At 33.6% G+C, this 12249-nt stretch overlaps 1 long non-coding RNA gene across 42 annotated transcripts; it reads left to right on the top strand.

The window, feature by feature from the left end:
• The first annotated feature begins 4775 nt into the window (after positions 1-4775).
• On the top strand, positions 4776-11623 carry LOC110894593. Of its 42 annotated transcripts, none has more exons than XR_004863348.1 (14): positions 4776-4884; positions 4964-5088; positions 5168-5272; positions 5394-5439; positions 5584-5639; positions 5726-5754; positions 6136-6313; positions 6608-6702; positions 6806-6887; positions 6977-7951; positions 8279-8423; positions 8806-8884; positions 10102-10230; positions 11387-11623. It is a non-coding gene; the product is annotated as an uncharacterized LOC110894593 (long non-coding RNA). The 42 variants fall into 42 exon arrangements; XR_004863347.1 differs by having other exon boundaries at positions 5574-5639; XR_004863344.1 differs by having other exon boundaries at positions 5546-5639.
• Positions 11624-12249: the final 626 nt, after the last annotated feature.

The following is a 12249-nucleotide window of genomic DNA, read 5'->3' as shown; positions in this document are numbered from 1 at the left end:
ATGTCCATGCTTCTCATAAACCTAGAAACTTGGTATCCACCCAAAGAACTCCAGAATTATTACATATGGATTTATATGGTCCTTCGCCAATCCATACTTATGTTGGAAACTACTACACTTTTGGTTACTATTAATGATTTTCTAGGTACACATGGACATGCTTTTTAATAGATAAAAATGAAGTTTATTCTATAATAATGTAGTATAAGTCTCGTATAGGTCCTTTATAAGTCTTCTATAGGCCTATAGGCTTATACAGAACCTAAACTACACTTATAGTCCTATAAGGGACCTATACTACACCTATAGGCCTATATAGGTGTTGTATTGTATCATATAGTATCGTATCTTATTGTATCCTATTGTAGTATAATATAGTATAAGTCTCGTATAGGTCCCTTATAAGTCTTGTATAGGCTTAAACGAGACCTAAACCACGCCTATAGTCTTACACGTGACCTATACTATACCTATAGGCCAATGCGAGTGTTGTATCGTATCCCATAGTATCGTATCGTATTGCATCATATCGTATCGTATAGTGTATAGTATAAGTCTCGTATAGGTCCCCCTATATGTCTTGTATAGGCCTATAGGACTATACGAGATCTAAACTACATCAATAGTCCTGTATGGGACCTATACTACACCTATAGGCCTATACGGGTGTTGTATCGCATCCTATAGTATAGTATAGTATAGTATAGTATAGTATAGTATAGTGTAGTATAATGTAGTATAGTGTAGTATAGTGTAGTATAGTGTAGTATAGTGTACTATAGTGTAGTATAGTATAGTATAGTATAGTATCATTTGTTGTATCGCATCCTATAGTATAGTATGGTATGGTATGGTATGGTATGGTATGGTATGGTATGGTATGGTATGGTATGGTATGGTATGGTATGGTATGGTATGGTATGGTATGGTATGGTATGGTATGGTATGGTATGGTATGGTATGGTATGGTATGGTATGGTATGGTATGGTATGGTATGGTATGGTATGGTATGGTATGGTATGGTATGGTATGGTATGGTATGGTATGGTATGGTATGGTATGGTATGGTATGGTATGGTATGGTATGGTATGGTATGGTATGGTATGGTATGGTATGGTATGGTATGGTATGGTATGGTATGGTATGGTATGGTATGGTATGGTATGGTATGGTATGGTATGGTATGGTATGGTATAGTATAGTATAGTATAGTATTGTATAGTATAGTATATTATTGTATAGTATAGTATAGTATAGTATAGTATAGTATAGTATAGTATAGTATAGTATAGTATAGTATAGTATAGTATAGTATAGTATAGTATAGTATAGTATAGTATAGTATAGTATAGTATAGTATAGTATAGTATAGTATAGTATAGTATAGTATAGTATAGTATAGTATAGTATAGTATAGTATAGTATAGTATAGTATAGTATAGTATAGTATAGTATAGTATAGTATCATTTGTTGTATCGCATCCTATAGTATAGTATAGTATAGTATAGTATAGTATAGTATAGTATAGTATAGTATAGTATAGTATAGTATAGTATAGTATAGTATAGTATAGTATAGTATAGTATAGTATAGTATAGTATAGTATAGTATAGTATAGTATAGTATAGTATAGTATAGTATAGTATAGTATAGTACAGTATAGTATAGTACAGTACAGTACAGTACAGTACAGTACATTACAGTACAGTACATTACAGTACAGTACAGTACAGTACATTACAGTACAGTACAGTACAGTACAGTACAGTATAGTATAGTATAGTATAGTATAGTATAGTATAGTATAGTATAGTATAGTATAGTATAGTATAGTATAGTATAGTATAGTATAGTATAGTATAGTATAGTATAGTATAGTATAGTATAGTATAGTATAGTATAGTATAGTATCATTTGGTATCATATCATATAGTGTAGTATAAGTCTCGTATAGGTTCCCTATAGGTCTTGTATAGGCCTATATGGTACCTGTACGATACTGCATCCATAGGCCTAACGAGACCTATAAGCCTACACGGGACCTATAAATGACTTATACTACACCATATGATAATATACGATACTACACTATAGGTCTATACCAGACAACACTACACATATAGGACTATGCAGGACCTATACTACACTATACGATGCGATAGTATATGATAATATACTACACGTATAGTCCTATACGAGACTTATACTACACTATATGATACGATACTACATCCATAAGCGTATGCGAGACCTATATCATACTATATGGTAGAATACTTAACAATGTTTTTTATTTATTTAAAAAATTACCTATTATAAAAGTTTTCTAAAACGATAAATATTGTATAAAAATGTTGGTTGAAACGTATTGTTAAGCGTAAAAAAACATATTTAATGCTTTATTAAAGGGTCACTTAAGAGGCTTTATAATGGTTGTATGAGAAAACATTTGCTCATAGGACCTCATTGTGGAGTTAAGGAAGACCAAAAATGGAGTGCATGTAGGTCCACTAGCGGAGGATCTAGTTAACCGTATCATTGCTGTCGATTACACCTACAAGTGCGAAATCCAAGTGGGTGTAAAATTCAAGCAAGAGAACACAAATACAAGAACAAGATTCACAGTTAAAGCACAATTGTATAACTTCAGCAGAGTTTGTTTACAAGTTAATACAAGATAAAACCTCTAAACTCAGCTGGTGTATTCTCTCTGTGTTCTCAGTGTGTTCTCCTTTATCTGATCTGCAAAAGGTGCTTTATATAGCAACCTTATCCATTGACTAACGAAGAACTAACTGGGCTTGAAGTGAAGCAGACGAAGAACTATCATCCACGAAGAACTCAAGTTCTTCGGCCAATGTGTTGGGTTCTTCGCAGAGGTCACAAACAGCAAACAACAATACCCACGAAGAACCTTCTTCGTGGGTTTCATGTGCATGGGCAGGGGCAGACCCAAGCCCAGCCCAAGGTGGGCGGACGCACCACCGGGGAAAAAATTTAGTGCTAAGTTCCGTCGAAAATCCCGTCCGCACCCCTTGGAACTTTTCGTTCGCAGCCCTTGAAATTTTTCGACCGCACCCCTTGAAATTTTTCGTCCGCACCCCTTAGGTAAAAAGTGTTATCAATTTATATTGTACATTTTTTTAGTAAACTCTTATTTAAAAAAAAATACTACCTAAATTATATAACTTTTAATACCTAACTAACTAAACCCAAATACCCATACCTTTACCCACTTATAATTCCTAACTAGCTAGCCCACTAAGTCTTAGCTCATTACCAAACCCAACAATATTTCAAACTATCATAAAATAATTAAAGCCCAAAACCTTTAGAAATTCTCTCCCGCTATCTCTCTCTCTTGCGTCCCTACACTGCCAACGAACAACATCACCCAGCAATAACAGTCCAGCAGCCGGCGACCACCGTAATCAGCCACCATACCACCGTCGTTCGACACCAAATCTAACCAGAATCCGAACACGGGTAAGTTTCTTTGTTATTTTAACGATTTTGGTTGATATTATAGGAGAAAAAAGGGTAATAAAGTTGTTAAATAGGTTTGAAATTTTGTGTGTTTTGACATTGTTTATGATTGTTTAGATAATTTTTAGGGTGATTATGTTGTTTATATATTTTTAGGGTGATTACAACTTACGTTATGATTTCTAAGGCTTGAATAGTTGAAAATTAAAATTGAAATATTATGTTATGGAGCGATGAACTTATGTTATATAGAGAAAGAATTGTTTAAGAAATTAGCTTTAGATGATGTTTTGGATAGATTTCAAAAAATGAAAAGCCGTAGGGCGTCGGCGTTTTAATTATGTTTGTAACAATGTTTGACATGTTTTTGATGATTATATAAATTTAGTTTGATGTTCGTTTGTTTTACATGACCCGACCGACCCGATACGAACCGATTTTTTTACTTATATACCTAGGGGCCTAAAATTTTTAAAAATGTTCCGCACCCCCATGGAAAAATTCCTGAGTCCGCCACAGTGACGGAACTAGATAAAAAATCCAGGGGTATCCCAATATCTTTTTACCGTACATTCATAAAATAGAGAAAAAAAAGTTATTATTACCTACTACATTAAGGGGTATCCCAATAAAAAAAGTTTTTATTACCTACTATTATTATTATTATTATTATTATTATTATTATTATTATTATTATTATTATTATTATTATTATTATTATTATTATTATTATTATTATTATTATTATTGGTATATACTATATAGTGAATTTAATTAATCTGTAATCTTTGGTCCAGATTCTTTTATTGAAATTTATTCTTAAATAAAATGTATTTCATGTTATTTATTCTAAATAGAATAACATAACATATGTGATAAAATGTAAGATTTGAATCAAATAAAAATAATTAATCGTGCAGTGATACAATCAATAAAGATAATTTCTATTTCATATTTCACACGGTAAGTTAACTAAAAATATATGAAGTTCATTAAGAAACCATGATTAAAAATTATTTTAAGCATGTTTACTCATGTGTGTAGTTGATTGTCATATCACTTTTATTGTTTTTCATTTAGAACGTTAACTAAAAAAAATAAGAAATAGGGTTAAAATAGGTTTTGACTTTTGACCTTACCTTTAGACATATCTATTATATATAATAAACAAGAAGATTTGGGCTGACGTGACATTAGATTAGAGCATCTAGAAATCCATTTTGGCGGGAAAACGATATGGGCTCTGAAATTCACACGCGGACCTCCACTTCTTTGATTTGGTACCCGACTATTCGGACCCTATATATTTTTTGTAACCCTAATTCCTTTCATTCTTCCTTGAGAAGCTACTAATCTCTCTATCTCCTTCACCGTCACTTCTTTTCTAAAACCTAGGTATGATTTTGGTTAACTATCTTCTCATCAATCAATTGATTATATCATCTCTGAAATCTCAAGTCCATTTCGGATCCAGATGTTGTTCAAGGTAAGAATGTATCTGTTACATTAATGCCCTGGTGATGGAAGATTTGGATTGTCGGAGAAAGCATACGGGCTCCATAGCGGTTCATCGCAACAAGATCGATTCAAAAGTTCAAGGTATGATTTTCCTTTTATGGTGTTTTGTTTATATTTCTATTCAGATTAATTTAAATATGCTATGTGATGTGAAATCTAGGGTATGTGTTTGCGTTTTGGATTGGAATTGAATCTCAGTTTTTCGTGCTTAGTTGTGTGTGAGAGTCTATGATGTTTTTCAACGGTTCCGATTGTTCAACTTTTGGTAATCTGGTTTGTTTATTAGTTTTTATTGTTATCGAAGAATTTATAATTGATTTTCTCGTGGATTTTGCATATGGATTTTTTTAATCAAGTTTGGATTGGATTTAATAATTTTTTTTTAGATAAAGCTAAGGAGATTCAAGGATTCAGTCCATGTAATATGTAATGGTATGTGTGTTTTTTCTTTGTTTTTTTAACAATTATGATCTGAATCATCGAACGTTTTTCCATGAGTTATCTGATGGAAAAAAATACATGGCGTTATTATCAATAGCTTCAGTTGAATAAGATGTACATATTAGTATAAAGCAGGCTGCTGATGTTCTTCAAACCAAGCAGAATGGGATGATTCATCGAGATTACATCATGTGAGTGAAGTTATTTTTTTCTTTCAACTTGGCGATTGTATCTAATTTAACAGTTTTCATTCCAAAATTTTAACTTCCTTATGCAGTTTGCAGGGTCTTGTAGGTGGCGGGTCAAGTGAGTTCAAGCTCTAATGGATTTTTTTTTTTTTTTGTTATGGATTGTGATGGTCCAAGTTATCTACCCACAATCACTATTTTGTTCATTTTCAAAAGTTTTTTTTAAATAATTAATGCGTGATGGGTAACTTGAGCCATATCTCAGCTAACTTAATATAATATACATACACATGTGATTTAAGTTTAGAGTCGTAACTCACTTATAGAGAACAAGATGCCTGAAAATATTCTACATGTGCATACTGACCGGAAGATTTGTGGGTTATATTTATTGTGGATTTTCTGAAAGAATCATGAATAATTAATTTAATAATTTTATATTGTTGTGTGCATCTAAACATTAAGTACTTATTGCAGTTTTGACTTTGTTATCAAACAGAATGGGTGTCCTTTCTTCGGGATTTTGAAGGATCCAAGTAATCCTGAACGGGTGCTCTATTTATCATAGTCTTTCATTGGGTAAATAGATAATCACTATGGCCGACTGAAAGGGATAATCATGATCTGGAGATGAATCGATAACTGTTCCATTCTCATCGTTCTTCATTTTCATTCGGGTATCCGGATTTTCTTTTCCTAATTTTGTTATGTCTATTACATTTTCCTAACTTTATTTGTAATTATAAAATTAGGAAACAATATCCCAGTACATATGTTTGAAATGGATTCTTTGTTTTGTTATTAGTATTGTAGGCTTCTTCGATAACCTAGCCATTGAGAACATTGCTGGTGTGAAGTTTGTTAGATTTTTCATATATTCAATCTTTTTTGCTCCATGATTTTAATGCATCTATCAATAGTTAGTCAAATTACCTAAGCTGTAATGTAATTGCATATTTATTTTCATTCAGGAGTTACCATAGCTTAATACTTCCGAGACATGGGCTACACGGCAGACTCTACGTCACATTGGGTAGAAGCATTGCTTGAAGTTTCTGGTCGTCGGGTACACACTAATTTAATTACCCCCACTTTTGGTACTTTTGTTTCCCTTATTTTGTTCTAAATCTCATATGAATGTCTTTATATTCCTTAACGCTTTGCAACAGAAGACAGAGGAAGTTTCTATGACTACAAAACGATTAAAAGAGTTACTCGAATCGCGAAAAGCTTCTTCACAATATACATTCGGTAAAACATCCATTAAAATAACGTACTCACTTCATGTTTTATCTGACCTTGTATATTTTAACCATTTGATGGTGCACACCATTGTGCAGGAAATAACAATGGTTCAGGAAGTATGTCAACATTAAAAAGTTGCATTTTTGCAAAGAAGCACATAACAACTACTATCACAACCCTCCATCGTCTTACTATGCTTGGTTTGTGCTCGAATCATGTCTTTCTTTAAAAGATGTTCTGATGCAAAGTCTGATTATTATACAATTAGCCTACAAGGTTCCTATACATTGTAGTTAAAGGACAATTTACAAACTTCACTAAAAGTTTGACTTTAAAGGCCCAACAAAAAGAGTTTGAACTTCAATGTGGACAAACCAGCGTTAATGACACTTTCTATCTTCTTGAACTCTTATGATCATCTTATAGACAAGGTAAGATGCTATGAGGTCAACTGGTCCATGAAGCATATGCTTCTTGCAGAAAGGTCTTTTTTAATCTTTATTTTTATTTGGTTTATTTCACTTTTATTAGGGCTGGAAATCATGACCTATGGTTCACAAAATGCGTTTATTTGGATTAAATAAACAGTTGTACATATGGCTCCATTTCTACTCAAATTGTACAACATGGTTTGTTTATGAGTTTATATTGTTCAATTAAAGAGTGTTGTGTGCTTGTGTGTATATATGAATTTCTCAAAATGCTTATCTTCATTGTTTTTTCCTTCATCGACCTATTATATTACATCTATGCTTAACTTGTCCAGGTCAGTATCTCCGATATTTGCTCCTTTACCGCCCGAGTAGCCAACAATAGTACTACCCAAAGCAAGGGCCATGGACGACAACTAGAAAGTTGATAATCTTAGCGTCTCTCTTACTATGTTCTTGTTATTTAGATTGATATGTTGGTGTATCACTTTGACAGTTTCTAGAAATTTTGATATCTATGTGAGATTGAGGTCTAAATTATTATTTTTTTTATGTAGAGATTTTCAGTTGAACAATTTTGTATTGGAGGAGGATGTGCTAGCTCATTGAACATCATTAGGGTAATTTGCTCTTGAGTAGGTAAATTTTTATATTCATTAAGTAAATACATGTATGTATTTCTATAACAATATTTATGTATACCACTTCTTATTTTGTATGGTTTATAATCTCAAGATGCTTTGTAATCTATTGTATGCTACTTTGGCAGAAAGTTTTGTAGGGTTTTCTTGTGCTTTGTAATTTATTTTATTTTGTATGGACAACCTAAAGGGCATGACCAACATTTCTTTTAATTATAAGCTTGGTCTATATATTTTTCATAGCCATCACGTGTTTGTATATTTATGGTACCAATTGTAGCTATTGCCTAAAGGAGAATGGTTTTTCTGTACTGTTTGCAATTAGATGCATGCATCTTTTAAGAAGCTGGTGGTTGGCATATCGAAGGTTTGAGAACAAGAAAAGTTCTCTTTGCAATGAGCTCTTGCAGCTTTTCAAGTTCTCAGAGCATTGTTAGCCACTGATGGCTCAATATGCATAATTTAAAAAGGTTAATAATTTCAAAATCCCTATAATATTGTATATTTTCACTTTCCTTTGTAATTGTTGGCAATTGATATTGATATTGATGATGATAAATAGTGGGCAATAGATACTCTCACGTTATCTTTGGTGCATAATATTTGTTGTCTCTTATATTATTGTAGAAGTGTAAACAAGCAGAGCTACTCGAAATCGGCTCAAAAAAAAAAAGCAAAGTCAATTAGCCGAGCTCGAAGTTGAGTAGGCTCGCAAGCCTAAATGAACCTTGGTTAATAACATAACCATAGACATATATGACGGGTCCAGTTGGGTTGAAATTATAAAAAGAACGGGTCGGAACTGGTCGTTTAGATTTTATGAGAACGCTTCACATATCATATTTTTTTCAGGAATACTCAGTAGAGATCTGTGAGTGGTCTGGATCAAGTTGGGACTTGGGAACTGTTGCTGATATAGAAGCCACCACAGGTGCTCTTCTGCTCACATAATCATCTACACAGGGGTAACACGCAAAAAAAACAGACCATCTAGATATGTCAAAATGGCTAGAGTCCTTTGCTCGGGTAACCGGTAAAAAACAGACCATTTTAATAGTAAAAGCTGGTCAGTCTTTTTTTGTGTAACATATCAAAATGGGTTGGGTCGGGCTTCTCCGGTATATTGTTAAACTAAGCATTTTTAATATATGTAAAGGTGGGTTATTGTCATTTGGAATAGGTCAAAAGGATTTAGGATATTATAAGCATTTTTTAATATAAGTAAAAGTGGATTATAAGCTAAAAAATGGTTTTGACCATTTTGCTCTCACACCATGAGTAGTTGAAAAAGAATTAAAACTGATGTAAGGCCAAAATGGTCATAATTAATTTGATGCTATTCGAACACCTCTCAACCAACACCAGAGCTCAAAAAAGGCGTGCTTTGTGAATATTCCTTTAATTTATTGGTTTTCTTTAACTTTGTTATCGTTGTGAAACTTTAGAAAAAACCTGCAGTTTTGGTCGTTCTTTTGCAGAAAAAGACGGCTGTTTTTTGGGCCTTTTTTTGCCGGAAGAACCTGCAGTTTTTTGTTATTTTTTGCTGAAAAAAAAAAGATTTTTTATTGTTTTTTTTGCTGAAAAAAACCTGCAGATTGCAACTGCTGTTTGTGCCATTTATTATTGTAAAAAAACTGCAGAAAATAACTTATATATTGCTATAAAAATGCAATGAAGAAAAACTACAGAAAATCAACAGAATGCAGCTACTGTTTGAAGGTAAAAACTGGTATTTTACCGGTATCGTATCGAACCGAAAGTACCGGTACCTAAAACTCCAAAAAGTGGGTACTGAATCGGTACCGAAAATGATAAGTACGAGAAATTTAGTACCGATACTCGATATCAAATGCTCATCCCTACATGTGACCACACTTTTATGTTATTAATCACTTGGGCTTCCACCTTTAAAGTTCATTAGATCTTTATGTTTTTAACTAAAGTAACTGGGTTTTATGTGTTGGATCATATTTGGGCCGAGAGATCTAAATCAATCGTATTCTGAGTTATGCTAAAGTGGAGATTTTGTATAAAATAAAAAATTAACATATGTTGATGGATGGATCCGGTTACTAAAAGCTCATCATAGTAAATTAGGACTTTCTATTGTTTCTAATGATTGTTTCATATACATGGCCATTATGACAGCGTGATGACTATATTTCAACTTCTGAGGGAGGCTGAAGAAATTACTGCAAAACTTAAGGAATATTAGATTAAAAATCTACCTAGACCTAGACAAGTGGATTTTTATCAAAGGAGGCCCCTATATGCTAGGTACTCATTTCTTATACAAAGCTCTCTTAAATTATCAGAAGTCATATACAAATTAGGGGTGTTAAATGGGTCGTGTTCATGATTTGACTTATCGAAACCTACACTACATGAACGTGAAAATCGTTCCAAAGATGACATTCTTGTATCTAATGAATGTCTCACATATGACCAATATGCAACAGTTAGCCAAATTCATAGATATTCAACAACTCTCCTACAGTTTCTTAATAATATATTGGACAAATGCAATGTGATATTGTAAAAAAATTATAACTTCACTGAATTTAGAGAAATAATATTGTCTCACGTAGGGCTGTAAACGAACCGAATGTTCAGCGAACAGTTCGTGAACCGTTCGGCGGGAAGTTCGTTTATGTTCGTTCGTTTAATAAACGAACGAACATGAACAAGAAATTTCGTTCGATTAGTTAAATGAACGAACATGAACAGAGGTCTCGTTCGTTCGATTGTGTTCGTGAACGTTCGGTAAGGTGTTCGTGAACATTCGTTGATATGTGTTCGTTTATGTTTATATGTTTGTGTTTTAATTGAAGATCTTTGTACTTTCTTATATTTTATTTGTACTTTTTATATTATTAAACTTTTATTTATTTTATTTCCCTAACAATTAAACCAGGAAACCCACTTTCACCTTGTTTATGCATCATTTCCCTTTAATTTCTCATTATTTACATCCACGAATATAATCGGCCTCCGTTCCACAATAAGGGATTCAAGTTCGAGTGCTACTCTCTGGGCCATCTATCTTTATCCTTCGTCGCGTTCGCCAAATTTATTTGTGTCCGTGAACCGTTCGCGAACACACTCATTTTCTTAATGAACGAACACGAACATAAAATCTCGTTCGGTAAGTGTTCATGAACCGTTCGTGAACACCTTTATTCCTTAACGAACGAACACGAACAAGGCCTTGTTCGTGTCCGTTCGGTTCGTTTACAGCCTTAGTCTAACAAAGTTAGGAATTGCAAAAAATGATATAGTAACTCTTACATGAAGTTTACTAATGCTTTAGCTTTATTTATTAGTGTTCCAAGACATTCTTGACACCCTTGCAGTGATAAATTGTTAATGAAGTTTACTAATGTTCCAGTACATAAATTATATAGTAACTCATATCTATTTTCTTATGTTGTAGATACTCCACACCCTTGCAGTGATCCAAGACAGTCATGTTGTCGTAAGAGAAGTGGAAAGGAAGCTTCTTGAGTTGCAACAAGTGCGTATATGTGTATCTAAAAGGATAATGTTAACCGAATACTTTATGTGTATATAAAAGGCGTATATGTGTATATAAAAGGATAATGTTAATGGAATACTTTATGTGTATATAAAAGGATAATGTTAACAGAATACTTTATTTAATCCATGATTTTAATGATGTATTAATCATAAATAGTTTTTAATAAAACTAACTTTCTCGAGCCCGGGAAGCAATCCCGGGTGATAACCTAGTTATATATATTTATATTACATTTAGGTGGTGTTTATTTTTTGGCCAAAAGCTCTATTGAGCACTTATGTATGCGTCGCTCAGACGCGCGCAGACATAACGGTCCTGCAACTTGTTTGTTTTCTTAAAGATCTGCAGAGCTTTTACCTCTGCCTCACCTCTTCCCCAAGCAAATCCTTCGCCATGTCTTCAAACCTCTGCCAACCTCTTCTCCCTCTCTTCCTCTTCAAAACATCTATCTGCTCCAAAACCCTAGCTCCACTTCCACCTCCGACACCACCTCCACCTCCGCCACCACCTCCACCTCCACCTGCCGACACCACCTCCACCTCCGACATCACCTCCACCTCCACATCTCAGCCACCACCTCCACCACCACATCTCAGCCACCACCTCCACCACATCTGGCAGACCCATATATACATAGCAAACATACACACAGCATCTAACAGATTGCATTGTCGCAACTGTTTACATCACGTACAAAGATAAAGTCATTCCGAATCAAGACGGAGGATGTCGAGCTTCGAGCTTCGGTCTTCAATCTG

The sequence above is a fragment of the Helianthus annuus genome, chromosome 7 (assembly GCF_002127325.2).
Source record: "Helianthus annuus cultivar XRQ/B chromosome 7, HanXRQr2.0-SUNRISE, whole genome shotgun sequence".
Classification (NCBI taxonomy): domain Eukaryota; kingdom Viridiplantae; phylum Streptophyta; class Magnoliopsida; order Asterales; family Asteraceae; genus Helianthus; species Helianthus annuus.
Note: the sequence above shows the minus strand (reverse complement) of the source record. Positions and strands in the feature narration are given on the sequence as shown.